The sequence below is a fragment of the Podarcis cretensis genome (assembly GCF_951804945.1).
Source record: "Podarcis cretensis genome assembly, chromosome: 10".
Lineage (NCBI taxonomy): Eukaryota > Metazoa > Chordata > Lepidosauria > Squamata > Lacertidae > Podarcis > Podarcis cretensis.
In genome coordinates, this window is record NC_137179.1 from 15,098,590 (window position 1) to 15,116,990 (window position 18,401).

General features: G+C 44.0%; 1 long non-coding RNA gene across 1 annotated transcript in view; it reads left to right on the forward strand.

Moving 5' to 3' along the window:
* LOC307225407 overlaps positions 1-18,068 on the forward strand; it is a 503,606-nt gene extending 485,538 nt beyond the window's left edge. Inside the window, exon 3 of the long non-coding RNA XR_013842981.1 lies at positions 17,653-18,068. This is a non-coding gene — a long non-coding RNA (uncharacterized lncRNA). The remainder of the gene's footprint in view (positions 1-17,652) is intronic.
* The last annotated feature ends 333 nt before the right edge of the window (positions 18,069-18,401 follow it).

Sequence of the window (18,401 nt, forward strand, 5' to 3'; positions counted from 1 at the left end):
TGCAGTTTTGAGGAATCCTGTGCATGGATGGCCGAGGCCACTTCAAATAGGTTTGCAATCAGCAGGTGTTTTCGGAAAGCGCTCCTGACAACAGCCGTTACCTGTGACTCACCAGACAACTGCAAGTCCAGGACTACTGCCAAGCTATCCTCCTAGCCCTTTAAAGGGAATATAATCCCATCTGCATGCCCCTATCCAGATGTGCTGATTCCCAACCCACAATATGCTAACCAAAACAGCCAATCTTCAAAATCTGCATTTCTCAGAATTTTGAAATGCAGTGCCCACAGCAAACTGTACAGAACTGCGTATAACTAGGATAAAATGTGCATAAAATACACATGTATCAGTGAAAATGACATACAAAAATGCATTTTATCAGGGGGAATTGCTTTGAAAAAATGTGTAAATTAGTCAAAATTGCATATAAAAATGCGTGCATGGGGGGGGGGAATCGCTGAAAAAAGCTGGTGAATTTTCACGAGGATTTCTTTTCTAAAATCAAGGTTTTTAAGGAAATGTGGAGAATTTAACTTAAATATGAAAACCCCCCCAAAACTTGGAGAACCAAAAGTGACAGATTTATTCATCTCGAACCAGGACTCATCCCTCCCATTTCTCCACAAACCCTCAAAACTGCTGGGAGATGCTCTGGACCAAATTTGGCAGGTGTGCAAGAAGAGAGGAAGAGGCAGCAAAATACCATTGTCTGAGTGGAAGTCTGTCTGTTCAGCACTGAATACAACCCTCTGTTTCACTTTCCCTGTCTCAGATTAAGTTTTGGTCAGTAGCAAGCAGCAATATTTATATTGTGCTTGTTTAGTGCTCAAAACACTTCACAGTGTCTGCAAGAGCTGCAGTGGGCAACGTTGACAAAACAGCATGCAAAAACTCGGTGTGCATGGAATATACCTCCCACACAGAGAATTCTACAGACCTTTGCAAGGGTTTGAGACAGAATAATCAAGTGCTCTGCAGCTGATCAGAGATTTATTCAGTTTCATCTGAATCCTAATGACCCAGCAGGTTCTTTGCACATCCCACTTGCAAGACAAATGTTACCACTATTAACTGCTTTGCTCAATAGCTTGCTTTTCCACTGGTTCCCATCTGTCATAGTTTAAGAGCTGGAACATTTTCAGACGAGAGCAATTGTGATAAGATTATCTTCAGAGCAGCTCCCTACACAGATGCTATGTAGGATAGGAAGCAGCCAACAAGGCCAAACAAGACGCCCATCAAAACGCAGGTCTTTCCAGCCGAGCCTGTCTTGCCTTGAATGGCAAGAAGCAAATACATCTGCAAGGATTAGCAAGAAGCAAATACATCTGCAAGGATTAGCAAACACCATTTGATGCAAACGAATCAGGAGTGCCTGACCCGAGCAATGCTCGCAATCAAAGCAGCTTCAAGGGAGTGACAAATGGTGTGAAGTCATTTAATGTATTTAAGTAAAGACAACCGTGGACAGAGCATCTTAATTGTTGCATTAAGTGCATTTAGGTGAACTCAATAAAGATTGATTTCTTCATTGTGTTTTCCAAGTAATGTATGTTTTTTTTCTTTCAGAAAGTCCTTGCTTGCCTAAGCTAGGGTCTTTCCAAGTTGTCCTGCTAGGAGACAGGGCTATTTCCTGTTGCTTTATTTAGACATGGGCTTCTGTAATACAGAGATGTGTGAACCAGAGGAGGTTGGTTGGTCTATTAGGGTGAATGGCACACTACCCCATCAACCTCAGCCTGTCCCCCATCACTTACCTGCCTTCTTACCAGGAGGTGACTCTGCTGCTTGGCTCTCTGGCTCCACCTTCTGTTGGCCTCCTTGCTTTGTGCCCTACCAGTATTTATTTATTGAATTTATATCCCACCACTTCTCCTCAGTATCCATGGGCGCCATCCACCAGTGTTGTCAACGTGCCTTTCTCTTTTTTAATCAAACCGTGGGACTTTGGAAAGTCTAGGGGCTCATGGACACATAAAAGAGCCACAATTAATATATCAGAGACACACAGCAATCTCTCTATAGTCAGCAAGCATGGTGGACTTCGTTGCTGTATATTAGGAACCTTCTCCCCCACCAGAAACCGAAACTTAAACAGCACCACATAAACTGGATATTGATTATCTTCTATGTACTGATGGAAAGAGGCAAAGCTCCGGTAAATATTGCCAAATCAATAGTTCTGGAGAAATAAGTGAGTGCAATAATGAGATCTCATTGTAGCAAAACAAATCCATGGTGGCTTATTGCCAAGATCAGGCGGCAGCTGTGTCATGAATGCATGGCACCACCAGAATGTCTGGAAAGGTGTGTTGAGCTGTGTCACTTTCTCATAAAGACACTATTTTCCCATGGCAGTCAGTTCCTAGCAGGGATACACAACAAATTCACAACTTATCGGTTTCAATATTCTATTTTTATCTCGTACAACACTGGGGGCTTCATACTATGATGCAGTTTATAAATTTGTTAAATAAAAATAAAAGAACTTAACTAACCGGCAGATCAAAATGTAGCGATCCTTTGGATTTTTCGCTACTCTGAATTGCACCGAAGCAAGTGTTGATCCTGTTGTTTTTGTCCATGGAGTTTTCTTGGCAGGGATACTGGAGTGGCTTGCCAGTTCCTGCTCCAGGTGGATCACGTTTAGTCAAAACCCTCCACTATGACCTGTCCATCTTGGGTGGCCCTGCACGGCATAGCTCATAGCTTCTCTGAGTTATTCAAGCCTCTTCGCCATGTCAAGGCAGTGATCCATGAAGGAGTGATCCATGAAGGAGCCATGATGGGGTCACGAAGAGTCAGACACGACTAGGGGACTAAACAACAGAAGTGTTGATCCACACATCCCAGTGTGCATTTTCCCATCACTGTCCTTATTGCAAAAACTCCAGTATTTGGAGGAAATAGGTTGTTGCACAGGACCTACCAAGCAACTCTAATTGTGCAACATGGTGTGATTGAAAACAGGACCTGTCCCAAAGCACCCATGGTTGGTCTAAAACCCCACACCTGGATATTCCAATTGGTTAAAAGCAGGATTTTTTTTTTTTAAATGGGGCAATATTAAACATGCATTCCCTTAGTTTGATGTGGAAAGAACTGTAGCAGATCCTCCTGTTTATGTAGCCTGGGCTCTGAAATGTACACTATAGCCACAGGGCTCAGTTGCTTCATCACTCCTTCATCAAGATTAGGGACCACATTGACATTCATTGGAGAACAGCCAGAACATAAATATGGACAGTCTAGTATGTACAGGTACTAGCAGCTGTAGATTTTATCACTGTTCCATATGTTTTGTTTTTCTTCAATTCTATTGCAATGCATTTGTATTCTCTGTGTTAAGCCGCCCTGGGAATACTGACTTGTTGATGGTGTGGGGATATGGATTTAGTAAATAAAGATAACAACAATTCTATTAAATCTTAATGCAAATGTTAAAATATTTAAGAATGAGGGTCTCACACTTGTCAGTTACCCCAGTGCCTTCACACTCGTTGAGCTACATCCAGACTTAATAATTCTTAAGGCCGATCCATTGAAATCAGTGGGTCTTAAGTTATTTCAGTGTGTCTTCTCTGCATTCCTTAACTGAAAGTAGGCAACTTTAAATTCAACAGGACTAGACAGGGGCAGGATTGCACTATTAGTCTGGTTCCAGCCCATGGACCACAATACTGGAAAATGAGAGCAAAGCTATTTATTAGTGAGAAACTATGTGAAATACTCCTTACATGGTGTGTGTGTGTGTGTGTGTGTGTGTGTGTGTGTGTGTGTGTTTGTGTGTGTGTGTGTGTGTAAATGGAATAGAGACTTACTGTTATGTACTGAAGTTCTCACCCTGGGCCAGCAGGGGGGATACTGTAGATAGTTTCCACTCAGGTCCACATATGCAAATAAGGAATTGAAAGTTACGTTCAGTGATTGGATAGTTACAGAAAATTGTTACTGTAGTTGAGCTCTATATAAGCAGGTTGGCTGAACCCTTCAGCTCAGTTCTGTTCTGGCCTGTGAATAAACAAGAGCTATTTGAAGAATCACTGTGTCGTCTGATATGTTCACCCACAACTTAACACTTACTTCACCCATTCCCTCAGCCCTGCAACTTTACAGGATATGCTCAAGTAAATTCAGCACAAAAAGAAAGAATAAAGGAATAAATACCAGTGTCAAAGGGCAGACTCAAAGAAATAGAAATAAAAGATGGTGAATATAATTCTACAAGAGGGGTTGGGATGTAATGTCTGAGGGAGCACACAGAAAAATCATTCTAGTGCTGCAAACTCTTTCAGACCCCACAAGTATAAATTTATCTAGTTGGTCTAGTCATTAAAAGGGTTCGATCTTATTGTCACCTCCCACTGCTACAAAATGTTTTAGAGACGTCTGAAATACTTTATAAAAGGAAACAATTTACCCATCAACAAGACTTTATAGCATTGGTCAGCACTGGCCTTGAACTGAGAAGAAATGAGAAGAAATCCCAGGCACAGGGAACCTGTTGCCCACCAGACATTTTGGACTCCATTGGCCGTGCTGGCTGGGACAGATGGGAAATGGAGTCAAAGAGCCTCTGGAGGGTACCAGGTTCCCCATCCCTGCATCATCCACAACAAGAAACTTCCATACTTGTTCAAAACCATGTTCCTGATCTTTGGGATGTTGATACATTTCCACACCTTTGCTACCTACGATTTAATTGCAGTCAAGGCGTGGACAATTCAATGACTACAGAGATTGCTGAAAAGTATTGTCCCCCAGTGTTGACAGGAGCCAGAATCTGCTCTCAGGATTTTTATTTTGCAGTTTTGGGACACCACCATCATGCATGGCAGCAGGGCTGGCTAACTTCTCGAAGCTGTGTGTATACAATGAACATAAAACCAAAAATCAAAAGGTGGAAAGGCACAGATCTGAAGAAGGTAAACCACTTAGATTGCAGGGAAATTCATCTTGCATTCCTTGTATATCTTCACCAGTTAGGAACGGTGAGGTATACGTGAACAGATAAGCCGAGGAAGCTGATATCTCTCGGAATGCTGAATGTATCTGACACTTCCTTACCTTATTGTCGCATTAAATAAGGCAAGGAAGATTCCACGCAAGCATTTTGATCAAGGGATGCAGTGGTGCAGAAGACTATCATGTGCCTTTCGTCAGCTTAGCTTAAGTTAATGGTTCCATGCCATAGGTCTGTTTTAGAGGAGGGCAGCACAAACAGTAGCTCACATCACATCAAAGGGGCATCACAGACTTGGTAAGGATTGCTGAGCAGGACAATTGCCCCTTACCATTCCAAAGGCCAAACTAGACATGTTTTGCCACATGCCTGTGCCCTTAAGCACAGGGCTTCTATTTTTTCTTAAGTACACAAATTACCAGAGACTGGTAGGGCAAAAGCTAGGGAGACCAACAGTAGATGGCGCCAGACCCAGCAACTGGCTGTGCCTCCAGCTTCCTCCCTGCTAAGTTCTACAAGGGGCAACACAGAGACACCAAGGCTGCATATGTGTCATGCATTTAAAGCACATGCTTCCCTGCAAAGCATCCTGGGAGCTGTGGTTTGTTCAGGGTGCTGGGAATTGTAGATGTGAGAGGGTAACTGCAGTTCCCAGGGGATCCCAGGGTGTGGGGGGCAGACAATGTGCTGAAAGTGAATGGTGTACGTGCAGCATAAGGAATAATTATTATTATTATTATTATTATTATTATTATTATTATTATTATTCTGGGCGGCTTCCAACAAAATATTAAAATACCGTAATACATCAAACATTAAAAGCTTCCCTAAACAGGGCTGCCTTCAGACGTCTTCTAAAAGTCTGGTAGTTGCTGTTCTCTTTGACATCTGGTAGGAGGGCATTCCACAGGGAAGGTGCCACTACCGAGAAGGCCCTCTGTCTGGTTCCCTGTAACTTGGCTTCTCGCAGGAAGCTAACTTGACTTGAAGATAAAAAGGCAGAAAGGTGGGAGGCTGACTGAGGTAGGTGGGGCAATCCCTGCTTGCCCTAATGGAGCAGCCTACACTACGGATGGGGGGGTTTGGGGGGCTGATCTGGATCAGGGCCCTAGTGTGGTGGTAGAAAGAAGCTTTGTAAGCGAACTCCCCTCAATCAGGAACAGTCTCTCCCCAGAATCACCCCCATGAGCAGTGCTGGATTTACATATAAGCTAAACAAGCTATAGCTTAGTGCCCCACTCTCTTGGCTCCCCCCAAAAAAAATTTAAAGGAAAAAACCCTGGATATACATAAACTAAAACGTACATACAGCAACAGTGTTTTGTGTTGTGTAGGCTCCTAGGATGTAAGTAATGGGCCCCACCCACTAGCCTGCTCCCTAAAATATCACTGGTTTGCTCATTTCTATATTCTGTATAGGGTGCCTACATTCTGCATGGACTGGTTGCACGGCAACATGTGCAAATGGCTTGAGATACCTATTAAGTCCATAAATTACAACAAAAAACAGCAACAATTTGTTGATGACAAAGGACAGCTGGAAATATAAAGGGTCCCATTACCTCCAGTAGCTTAGGGCCTCATCAAACCTAAATCCGGCCCTGCCCATGAGGTACAGGAACACAGCTGATAACAACATCAAGGGTAGGAGAACAGGGTAGCTCCAGACAACACAGTTGTGCCCCCATGCCTGTCAGCAATCAGAAACCTTTCAGGAAGGGGCTTGATGGAGATACCTTCTGTCTTGCCGATGTCGGTGGCAGTTCTTAACCCAGTGCATGCAAACACACTTTCAGAAGCAGAGGCAATCTCAGGTTATGATCTAATTTAACATGCTAAGTTTTTTTAAAAAATTCCTCCCCCCCCCTTAAACCTCATTTACATCCTGCAACACAGATTTTAAGGACAAACCTTTTTGATCTTTTTAAAAAGGGCAGCAAATGTCTGCCCTTAATTGTATCTGAACATTTCTAGGTAACTTGTAAGTAATAAGGACAGGGAGTTTCGTAGCACTGGAATTTGCATACAGCCAATTAGCATTTCAAAGGGGAATCGACAAATTGTTAGCTGTAGCCCTGATGCACATATATATGGCTGGGAAAAGGGTTAGGTGTGCAGTTGTTCTAGGTAGCTTTATAAAAACATAAACAGAGTCACCTCAGATCTAAGAAATATGAGGATGAAAGGAGGGCCTGGTTATATTGCAGGAAAGGTTTTAGATTTTTATAAGCATATTTTTCCTGAAATATGACCTCAGACGTTTATGCTTCCCTTTGACTTTGACTTCATTCATGTAATTACAGAATTCAAATCTTAATTCAAGGCATTTGAACTCCTTAATAATCAGGGAAAAGAGAGGCATTCCGGTCTGTCACTACATCTTTGCTAAGTCTGGCAACTGCTTTGCACATCCCAGACCTAAAAATGCTTCTTTTTCTGCATTGATCAAATGAGATGGCAAACTTTTGGCTTTTAAATGTTTGATAAGCAGTTTGGTATTTTTTTTAAAAAAACAACAACATAAATCCTGTAATTCTCTTTGAGACACTTTTGTTAAAAGGGATGAACATATATCATAAAATAATAGTAATAGTAATAATTATTACTCCCAGAGGCATTTCCTTAAACCTAAAGCACAGCTTCAGAGTGTTGGCTTTAAGAGAGATACAAGAAAGATCACTGGATGTTAAGAAAAACCTGCTACATTTTCCAAGAGCTAAGTTGCTAGGAACTGTGGTGCCTTGCAAATTCTTTAGGGTTAGCAAATTAATTAAATGTAGTACCTACGGAGAGCAAGGGCAGATTCATCCATCTGTTACTGACTTTCTCATCCCTAGAAGCTCCATCACTCACAGCAGCGGCTCTCACCATCATCAGGTTTGCTGTAGTGTAAGTTAGACCTGCCCTGAATAGCGAACAGAAGAAGCTACCTTATATATACACCAAGTGAGACCCTGCCTTATATATATAGCAAGTGAGACTGGCAGCAGCTCTCCTGAGTTTGGGGCAGGGGTCTTTCTCTGTCTGGAGATGTGGGAGACTGACCCTGGGACCTTCTGCACACAAAACAGATTACTGAGCTAGAGCCCAGCGAGTCAACGCCACCAAAAAGACCCACTGCCACCTACAGATCAAGCTTTCCACCTCTGACTGGTTTTGACACACCACGTCTCTCTCCCAGGTGTGCACTGGCAGCTGTGGAGTACACTGTGTATATTTCAGCTTGGCCCTTTCCCAAAGGGATATCATAGTGTTGGAAAAGGTGAGAGAAATGGCAACCATTCCCTAATAGGAAAAGCCAAAGTGTTTGGGGCTTTCAGAAAAATATTATATGACCCAAGCAGAGGTGGGCAGAGCTTTATCTAATGGAGAGAACGGACAGGGATTTTGTTTTTGTCCCTCTCTCTTTAATACTAGGATGTTGGTCACATCCACATCATATATTAAAAGGACATGGCTTCCCACAAAGAATCCTGGGAACTGTAGTTTTTTTAAAAAGATATGGGAATAGTAGTTCTTTGAGGGCTAAACTACAGTTCCCAGGGTGCTTCCACTTTAGTCATCCACTTTAAATGTTCTTTAAATGCATAGTGCGGCTGTGACGAGGCAGACAAAAGGAAGATAAGAACCTAGGAATCTGCCTTATAGTAAGTCTGACCACTGACCCAGCTAGCTCCTACCTAAGCCTCACTTTATTATATTACTGCTGCTGGTGGTTTGATTAGAGGTGGCATGCCATTGTAAAAAATGACCTGTCTGTGAAAGGTTGGATTGCCAGAGTCTGGCTTCTGGCATTGTATGCAAAATCCATCACTGCAGTCCTTGTAGAGACCCCAAAGTCAAAGACAAATCCATTAATATGTCCATCATCCTCTGTGCTGGAAAAGGGTCACTTTTAATTATGCTGCTGCAAAATCACACATGGGTCTTTGGCCCATGTGACCTCTGGCCACACGGTGCTACCAGTAACCAGCCTGCACAATATATGTGGACCTTGAGGTAGTCTCACATACGAAACTGCTGGATTAGGCAAATAGCCCATCTAGTCCAGCATCTGCTTCTTACACTGGCCAACCAGATGCTAGTGGCAAACCCACAAGTAGGACCTAAGCAAAAGATCTGATTTTCAGCAACTGGTATTCAGAAGTATTGCTGCTTCCAGTTGTGGAGGCAGAAACTGGCCATCATGGCTAGTAGCCACTGGCAGCCTAATCCTGCATACATTTATCCAGTCCTCTTTTGAAACCATCCAGCTCGGTGGCCATCACTGCCTTTGCATGAGCGAGTTCTATAGTTTGACTATGTGTTGTGGAAACAAATACCTTTCGTTTACCCATCTCAAATCTCCCAGAATCGGCATCACTGGGTGTCCACCACAATTAGCTTCATTGGCTCTAGTGTTATGAGAGAGAGGGAGAAAAACGTCTCTTTCTCTCCACTTTCTCCATGCCATGCCTAATTTTGTCAGCTCCCCTCATGCCAACTCTTGCTTGCCTTTTCTCCAATGCAGCAACCTTTGAGGAGAGGCAACGAGAATGGCACACAGCATTCCAAATGTGGTCGCACCATAGCTTGGCATAACAGCAACATGTCGGAGTCACGGCACTCCAGGGTTTGTTCCTGTTGTTGTTTGTTTAAGGTTTCGTAATGCGCTCTCTATATTTCATGCATTTTGGAAAAGTCTACAGAAATGTTTTCATTCATATATACCAGGCATAGGCAAACTCCGGCCCTCCAGATGTTTTGGGACTACAATTCCCATCATCCCTAGCTAACAGGACCAGTGGTCAGGGATGATGGGAATTGTAGTCCCAAACATCTGGAGGGCCAGAGTTTGCCTATGCCTGATATATAACCATACATTTCTGTGTATCAGATGAGTTTTTTTAATTAAAAAATTACATTTAAAATTGGGGGAGGGGGCATATTATACACGGATAGTGCATTGGGGGGACGTGTGATTGGTTGCTGCCGTGAGCCGGAGAATGTGTGTTATTGGGTGTGTTATTGGTTGTTGCGGCAAGGGCTTGTGTTGGTTGGCAGTCGCTGCGGCAATCGGCCAGGCAATAGGTGGCTTCTCCTGGTGTGGGGACAGATGATAGGCAACATGTGAAAGCGGTGTAGTTCTGGTGGTTGAGCGATTTTTGGCAATCCCCCCTAAAAGAAAGCTCAACAACTCTGGGCAATCTCCTCCCATTTTCTTAATTTGGAGTCCCCCAAAATAGGGAGTGTCTTATACACAGGGGCGTGTTATACATGGAAAAATTCTCTCTCTCTCTCTCTCTCTCTCTCTCTCTCTCTCTCTCTCTCTCTCTGTGTGTGTGTATCACTTAATGCAGTCAGAGAATAGCTTGCCTGTTGCAGATGCTTCCAGGCACAATCCGTTTAGCATGTAGCACGCTGTGTGTTGAACTGGGAGCAGACAGCAAGTGGTGAGAATGCATTGGCTGAAGTGCAGTCCACATGTCTTCTCCCACCACAGTTTGATTTAATTGGCCTCCTGTAGCTCTCGAGAAACACTTGCTTATGTTAATCATGCTGTGTTGAGAGCTGGCTGCACAAATACTCGTTCAGATGTTGCTGAGCCCCTGGAGGAAGAGTCCATGGTCACTGTCAATTGTTGCACATTCTAGAGATGCGGCAGGAGCCCCCACTGCTCTGCTCTGCTCTGCTCTGAATCTTAATGTTGAAAAACCAGCTGGGTCTCTTGTCTTTATTTATCTCCCCCTCCCCCCGATCACTAAAAACTTCATTTCTTCATTTTGGAGGCAAGAAAGGTTTTTTCTTAAGCAGACTTTTTAATTCTCATGGCAATTAACTGCTCGGTGTACTTGAAGCAAGAGCCAAGCAAAGGAATCCAGGTGTTTCAGTTGAAATCAGAGGGTTAATGGATGCTTAATTCCACAGGAATAGAGGAGGAGAAGGAGAAAAAGAAGAATAAAAGGAATGTGCTACAGACATCTAGAGATGACAGTGAATTTTGTGAAGCTTGGGTACAGAGACATGTTTCTGGGACTTGCTAAGGCTGGCTTCAAAGAGAATGGCATTAGAGACCTGTTAAACTGTAATGTTAAAGTGATATCTAATATATATGAGAGGGACGTGGGTGGTGCAGTGGGTTAAACCACAGAGCCTAGAGCTTACTGATCAGAAGGTTGGTGGTTCGAATCCCCGCAATAGGGTGAGCTCCCGTTGCTCGGTCCCTGCTCCTGCCAACCTAGCAGTTTGAAAGCACGTCAAAGTGCAAGTAGATAAATAGGTACCGCTCCGGTGGGAAGGCAAATGGCGTTTCTGTGCGCTGCTCTGGTTCGCCAGAAGCGGCTTAGTCATGCTGGCCACATGACCCTCGGGCAGTAAAGCAAGATGAGCGCTGCAACTCCAGAGTTGGTCACGACTGGACCTAATGGTCAGGGGTCCCTTTACCTTTACCTTAATATATATGAGATGTTACTGGAATGAGAGACAAAGAATGAACAAGGAAATCTTGGGCAATAGTTATTGGCCACAACATACAAATGGAAGCATGGGAACGATTATGGAATATGGATATAAAATTTACAATATGTTATGGTTTAAGAGTAAATTATATGAAAATATTATATAGATGGTACCTAACACCTAGTGGATTGGCAAAAATGTATAAATCAAAATCGAATAAGTGTTGGAAATGTAAAGAGAAAGAAGGTAACTTTTTCCATATGTGGTGGTCTTGCAATAAGGTTAAAGCTTACTGGGAAATGATATTTAAGATTTAAGATAACATTTGTAAAAAACCAACAACCCAGAAGCTTTTCTCTTAGGAATTATGGGATCAGAGCTACCTAAGCAGTATAGAAATTTATTTATGTATGCGACCACAGCTGCAAGAATGTTATTTGCCCAAAAATGGAAGGAAGAAGAGGTCCCGACAAGAGAAGAATGGTTACAGAAACTAATGGAGTATGCAGAAATGGCAAAACTTACCAGAAGAATAAGAAATCAAGATAACAAACTTTTTAGAAAGGAATGGAAATGGTTTATTGAGTATTTACAAATGAACTGTAAACAGATCAAGACATTGGCAGGATTATTGTAAAAACCTGCAGTTTCAAAAATATATATGAGATATAAATGAGAACAGATGAATAAAAGAATAAGTTAAGACAATTTGGAGTATCCCGAAAAGGACAAAAAGAAATGTACAGAACCACAGAAAGAGGGGCAAGAGAGTTGAAGTCAGGAATGTTAAAATTACGGTTTCATAATTGCTGTAATGTATATAAATGAAAATTATAAATGTAATTATAAAAAACCCCCAAAGATAACAGCATTCAGAGTCTCCAAAAGCTTCTCTAGCTCAGATTAAAAGCTGGGAATGCTGATTACTGTTTGTCTTGGCTGGAAAGCAGGGGCGCCCACTTGGGCCCCACACCATGGATGCCCAATGTCGGCAAGCACCTCGCCATGCCATAATGACGTTGTGACATGCTGTGTCATCATGATGTCATGTCATGTTGCACCGTCATGATGGTGCACTGCATGTACTCTGACACCATGGCGGCAACTGGACTGAGGCCTTTGCCTCCGTAGGCCACCTGCCACGGCTGCTGCCTCCACGTGCCACGAACTCATCCTTGTTGTTGTTTAGTCGTTTAGTCACGTCCGATTCTTCGTGACCCCATGGACGAGAGCACGCCAGGCACTCCTGTCTTCCACTGCCTCCTGCAGTTTGGTCAAACTCATGTTAGTAGCTTCGAGAACACTGTCCAACCATCTCGTCCTCTGTCGTCCCCTTCTCCTTGTGCCCTCCATCTTTCCCAACATCAGGGTCTTTTCCAGGGAGTCTTCTCTTCTCATGAGGTGGCCAAAGTATTGGAGCCTCAGCTTCAGGATCTGTCCTTCCAGTGAGCACTCAGGGCTGATTTCCTTCAGAATGGAGAGATTTAATCTTCTTGCAGTCCATGGGAACTCATCCTTAAGGACCACCTATTCCCATATGAATCAACCTGAAGCTTGCAATCATCACCTGAGGCCCTTCTTCATGTGCCTCCTCCATGAGAGGTCTGGAGGGTTGCAACATGAGAACAGTACCTTTTCTACTGTGGCTCCATGCTCGTGGAATGCTCTCTCCAGGGAGGCTTGCCTGGCACCTTCATTGCATATATTTAGGCATAATGTTTCTTTTTAACTAGGCCTTTGGCTTAGGCTGATTAGCTTTCTATGCCCTTTTAAATGTGTTTGTAGGAGAGGGGGTTATTGGTTTGTTTTTGTTTTTATTCTGTATTTTGTGTTCTCATTTTATATTTTTATGTTTTGAACCGTCCTGTTATCTTCAGCTGTAGTGCAGTATACAAATGAAATGAATGAATGAATGAATGAATAATGAAATGAAATGAAATGAAATGAAATAATAAATGCTCTCTGTTGGTAACTTCCCAATGTTGAGCTGCTGGTTGGACCTCATTTTCACAGGTAAACTTTGGCATTGCCATTGAGTTTCTTGAGCCATTCATTGGTCTCTCCTATTAATTTACTCATATGCCTTCTCTATTAGCTTGTGAAAGGTGAGGCAGTTTAAAAATAAGCAACCATAGCAGTGGGTTTCATTGTGAAGAGAGAGAGAACCCCCTATCTATATTTAGTCATCAAGTAAATATGTTTCATTTGCTGTGAAATCCTCCCCAATGCATCTCAGAGCAAGATAAAATGAGACAGATTATTGTCATGACCACCACTATTTCATTGCAAGCCGCCAATTCGGAAAATACAAATAATATGTTCCAGCTTCCCTCCAATATCTCATTTATTTGCAAAAAATAAATAAATAGCACTTAGGGTTATTGGATCATAACCTGGAGATGTGCCATGTCTATGTAAATCCCCAAGAGAAGGAAGATCCATGGCGTTCCCTTCTGCCCTTTCCTACATTTCATAGTAACATAGGAAGCTGCTTTACTCTGAGCCAGACCAAAGTTATCTACACTCATAGGAGCCAATTCCTAGGGGCCGAGGTCCCTTGCCCCCACCCCCTAAAATATTTGAGAGAGCCAGGCCTCCCACAAAGTTGATGGGCATTGCCATTCAAATGGTGAGCATGTGTCATGTCTTGATTGATTATGTGGGGCGGGGCTTATCTGGGCCTCTGCAATATTTTATTGCAGTTGGCACCCTTGTCTACACTGAATGGCACCAGGCAGGGATCTACCTGGTGACGCTGCCAGGTGCTGAACCTGGGACACATTAGCATCTTAAAATGCAGAGGTCATTTCTGCAGTTCCAGTCATACTTGCACCTTGCTGTCTGCACCGGAGTGGAGGAAAGGATGCTTTCACCCAACACACATTACCTGTTAGGGTACCAGTGGTGTCTCTAGGGGAGTGTGACCAATGTGGTCACACCAGGAATGAGGCGAGAGGCAGGGGGCACCAGACTTTGGCATCGCACAGGACACCACTGAAATTTGAGATGCCAAGGTCTGCTACTGTGGTTATCCTGTCCCTGCAACCCCCAAACTCTATTCATGAAGCACCAGCCAAAATATTCACTGCCAGCCTTCGTTCAAGTTCTAGGGCAGGAGTGGGCAATTCACTGGTGGACCTCATCTGACCATCTGGGTCCTCTCCCATCTATTAGCTGTACAGTGGGGAGCAGTGGAGACAGTTGCAGACCTTGGGGCCACAAATTTCAGTGGCACCCTGTGTGGCACCTCCCATTCCACTTCATAGTTGCAGTGCCTTGAAGGCTCCACAACCAGTGTGACCGAACCAGTCACGCTCCCCTAAATCCGCTTTTGCTGGAGGTGAAAAAGAGCTCTGATATTGTGCAATGTCTGTAGTTTAAGCTCCTGCATCCGCAGGATCAAAGCAGAGAATAGAGAGCCCAGCAGAGAGGTCCATTAGTGTTCCGTAAAGGTAAAGGGGCCCCTGACCATTAGGTCCAGTCATGACCGACTCTGGGGTTGCAGCGCTCATCTCGCTTTATTGGCCGAGGGAGCCGGCGTACAGCTTCCGGGTCATGTGGCCAGCATGACAAAGTCGCTTCTGGAGAACCAGAGCAGCGCACGGAAACACCGTTTACCTTCCCGCCAGAGCGGTACCTATTTATCTACTTGCACTTTGAGGTGCTTTCAAACTGCTAGGTTGGCAGGAGCAGGACCGAGCAACGGGAGCTCACCCTGTCATGGGGATTTGAACCGCCGACCTTCTGATCGGCAAGGCCTAAGCTCTGTGGTTTAACCCATAGCGCCACCCGCATCCCTTGTAAATACACAAAAAGCATGCATGCAATTTTCAAGATGCAATTGTATTTTTAGTTTTGAAGGCATGAAATAGCAGTACGTAAGGGTCTACAGGCCAGGTGGGCATTGAAATTGTTTGCACTCTCCTGCTGAGATTTACTAAGGATTCTTTTTTTTCTCTTGACACAATTGGATCAGATAAAGAAAATGGATGGAGAGGGAGAGAGAGAATATAAATAAAACCTATGGAGAAAATGGAAGGTGAAACTTGAGTGGAGTTACAAATAATTAAATATTTGCCTCTGTTTCAATGGAAAAGAATAGATTATTGTGAGTTTATGTGTTAAAGAAGTGTGACTGTGCCTGGCTCTGGCTTCACCCACTACCGGGCAGCATTCCACTTGGCCTGAAAAAGGTTTCCCACCCCTTATCTAAGAGAAGGGAATTCCACAACTGTGAGCACGAGTAGCCACCAAGGACACCCTTCAGCACTCCTTTGCTGTTCAGATTTGAACTTGGCTGGCATGGCGCTCTCAAATGACCTCAACAATCATGAAAGCAGAATGGAGTAAAAGCACTGCGGCACACAGAGTCTAGGTCAGGGCTGGGGAACCGGTTGCCTTCCAGATGTTGTTGAATTCCAACTCCCATCAGTCCCAGCTACCCTGGTCAGTGTTAGGGGATGATGGGACTTGTAGTCCAACAACAGCTGGAGGGCTACAGATTCCCTACTCCCTTCTCTAGACAACGCGAGGGGCTAAATGCAAAGGGGGGAAAGGTCCCTGTACTTTTAAGAGTTGTGTATGAGGGAGAATTTGGATGAATGCAGCCTTCTTGCCCACCCTCCCACCCCCATGGCTATGTGCACATAGTAGACTTAAAACACCCCCCCCCAAAGAATCCTGGAAACTGTAGCGTGCTCAGGGTGGTGGGAATTATAGATCTGTAAAGAGGAAACTACTGTTTGCAGTATTCTTTTGGGTGTGCATGTTCTTTAAATATATGGTGTGTATGCAGACAAGCTTCACCTGCTAAAACCCGTGTGTAATTTTGAAAGGTAGGGGAGTCCCTGTGCTTATCCTTTTATGCAGACTTATCTGCAGATGGTTTTTATTTTGGATAATTAAAAAAAAGAGAGAGAAATCTGATCACCTGCATTCTTCCCTAAAGGCTGCAATCCTCTACACATTTCCTTGAGAGTCAATCCTGTTAACATCTTAGTTTTGAGTAAACCCGCACAGCCTCAGGCTATAAGTGAGCTGCCCAGAGCCTTCTGCCTGCTTTTCCTTTTCCTGCTTTGCCTGACAAGCAGCCTAAAAGGGGCTTGTTTAAATTCAATTTTGCAAAGTGCAATAATCTTTAAAGTCGGTTAGGAGTTGTACGGCAAGTGACAAGCAAAAGGCAACTTTCACCCCGGACAAATTGGCAGATGGAGACACGGTTTGGACATGGACGGTGGGTAATTTGCTGCTTGCCTGTGGATGCCTCCTCTGCAGTTCGTTCCTTGTAAGGAAGAGCAAGGAGAGATTGTCAGAAAATAACAGCCAGCAGGCAGGCCAACAAGCCATCCAGCCCCATATAGCAGAATTGGCAGGCTGTACTCAGGGGCGCTGCTTCAAAACAATCATATGTGCACTGTGTTTCTTGGAAGCCGACAGAGGCCTTGGCACCAATGTCTGTGTTCTTCTGCAGCTGGAATCCTGAAAGCATCTTGACACATAACGAAACTAACGGTTGCTTGAAGGACTTTAAAATGTGCTTTTGTGCAGCAATATAGCCTTCTGAAAACTAGGCAAGAGAGGAGTCAGCATGGCTGTTGTATGCCAGGGGACACCCCTTACTGTCAAACAAGATGATTGACGTTAAATGTGCCAATAGCAGCTTTGGAGGAGCGATTTATTTGTTGCGTGACAAAACTACTGCAGGGTAGAAAGACTTAAACCTACTGAGTGCCCAGTAACAATAATAAAACTCTCCAGTGGCTGCTGTTTGCAACTTTACAAATGTGCACATCAAACGCAAAGATGCATTTAATGTCAGATTTACTTTGGTGCTCTTCAGTGTATTCTGGGGAAGACCAGGGGTTATTGGAAGCTTATAAAGTGTTCTTAAATACAGAGTTCACTGACAGCAAGCCAGATAATCTGAATCTGGCTGCCATTGCGTCTGGTCTTCCCCTGTAATGTGCTGGCACAGATGTGGGTTGAGTATGTACTAGGCAGGGCAGTTAGGCTTGGCAGATAGCAAGACTCAGTGTGAAGCAATAGTACACCCTTAGAAATGGAGTGGGAAGACTTCAGGTTGGCAAGATCTACTTTGATCTTTATTAGAATGCTGAAGTCTATCACAGAATTGTAGAGTTGGAAGGGATCCTGAGGATCGTCTAGTCCTACCCCCTGCGATGCAGGAATATGTAGCTGTCCCATGCAGGGATCGAAACCGCAACTTCGGCGTTATCAGCACCATGCTCTAGCCCAGGGGTCTGCAACCTTTAAGACAAAAAGAGCCACTTGGACCCGTTTCTGAAGAAAAAAAACCTGGGAGCCGCAAAACTCGTCATTATAAAAATAACTTTTTTGTCACTTTTTTTTATTATTTCTTTGTTTGACCCCTCAGAATTACTCCTCCTCATAGAAATAAATGTTAAATTAACAAGTTACCTTTTTTTTGTGTGTGTTCTTCACTCCCCTTCAAAACAGTGACCAGCGTACATGCCCCTTACAATGTAGCGGGCGGGTGGGCGGGAAGGTGACGTCGGGACGGTGCGTGACTAATGCACGCACCGCCCCCATGCGACGTCACAGCCAGTACAGCGCCCGCCACAGTGGGGAGTGTCGGGGCGCACAATGCACCTCCTCCACTCGCTAGTATCCGCCCCGGAGCCACGGCAAAGGTGTAAAAGAGCCACATGCGGCCATATTGCTGACCCCTGCTCTAGCCAACTGAGCTCTCCAGTGCATCATCAAGAGCCAGATGGAAATTAGAGGCTTGTGGGTGGGGGGAGATGGAGTTAAGGTAGATTCTGTGTTTGGGGAGGGAATATAGCTAGGGAGCAGATTTCATGTTTTGCACGTAGTAGGTAGAGATAAGTCTATTTCTAGTCTGTGCCAATTTCACAAGTGTTCATTCCAAGACCTTTCTGCTTTTTGAAACAGAAAAATATGCTTGGTAGTGACAGCATGTAGGCTAAATTTTCGCCTGATATGTGCCAACTTGAGGGCC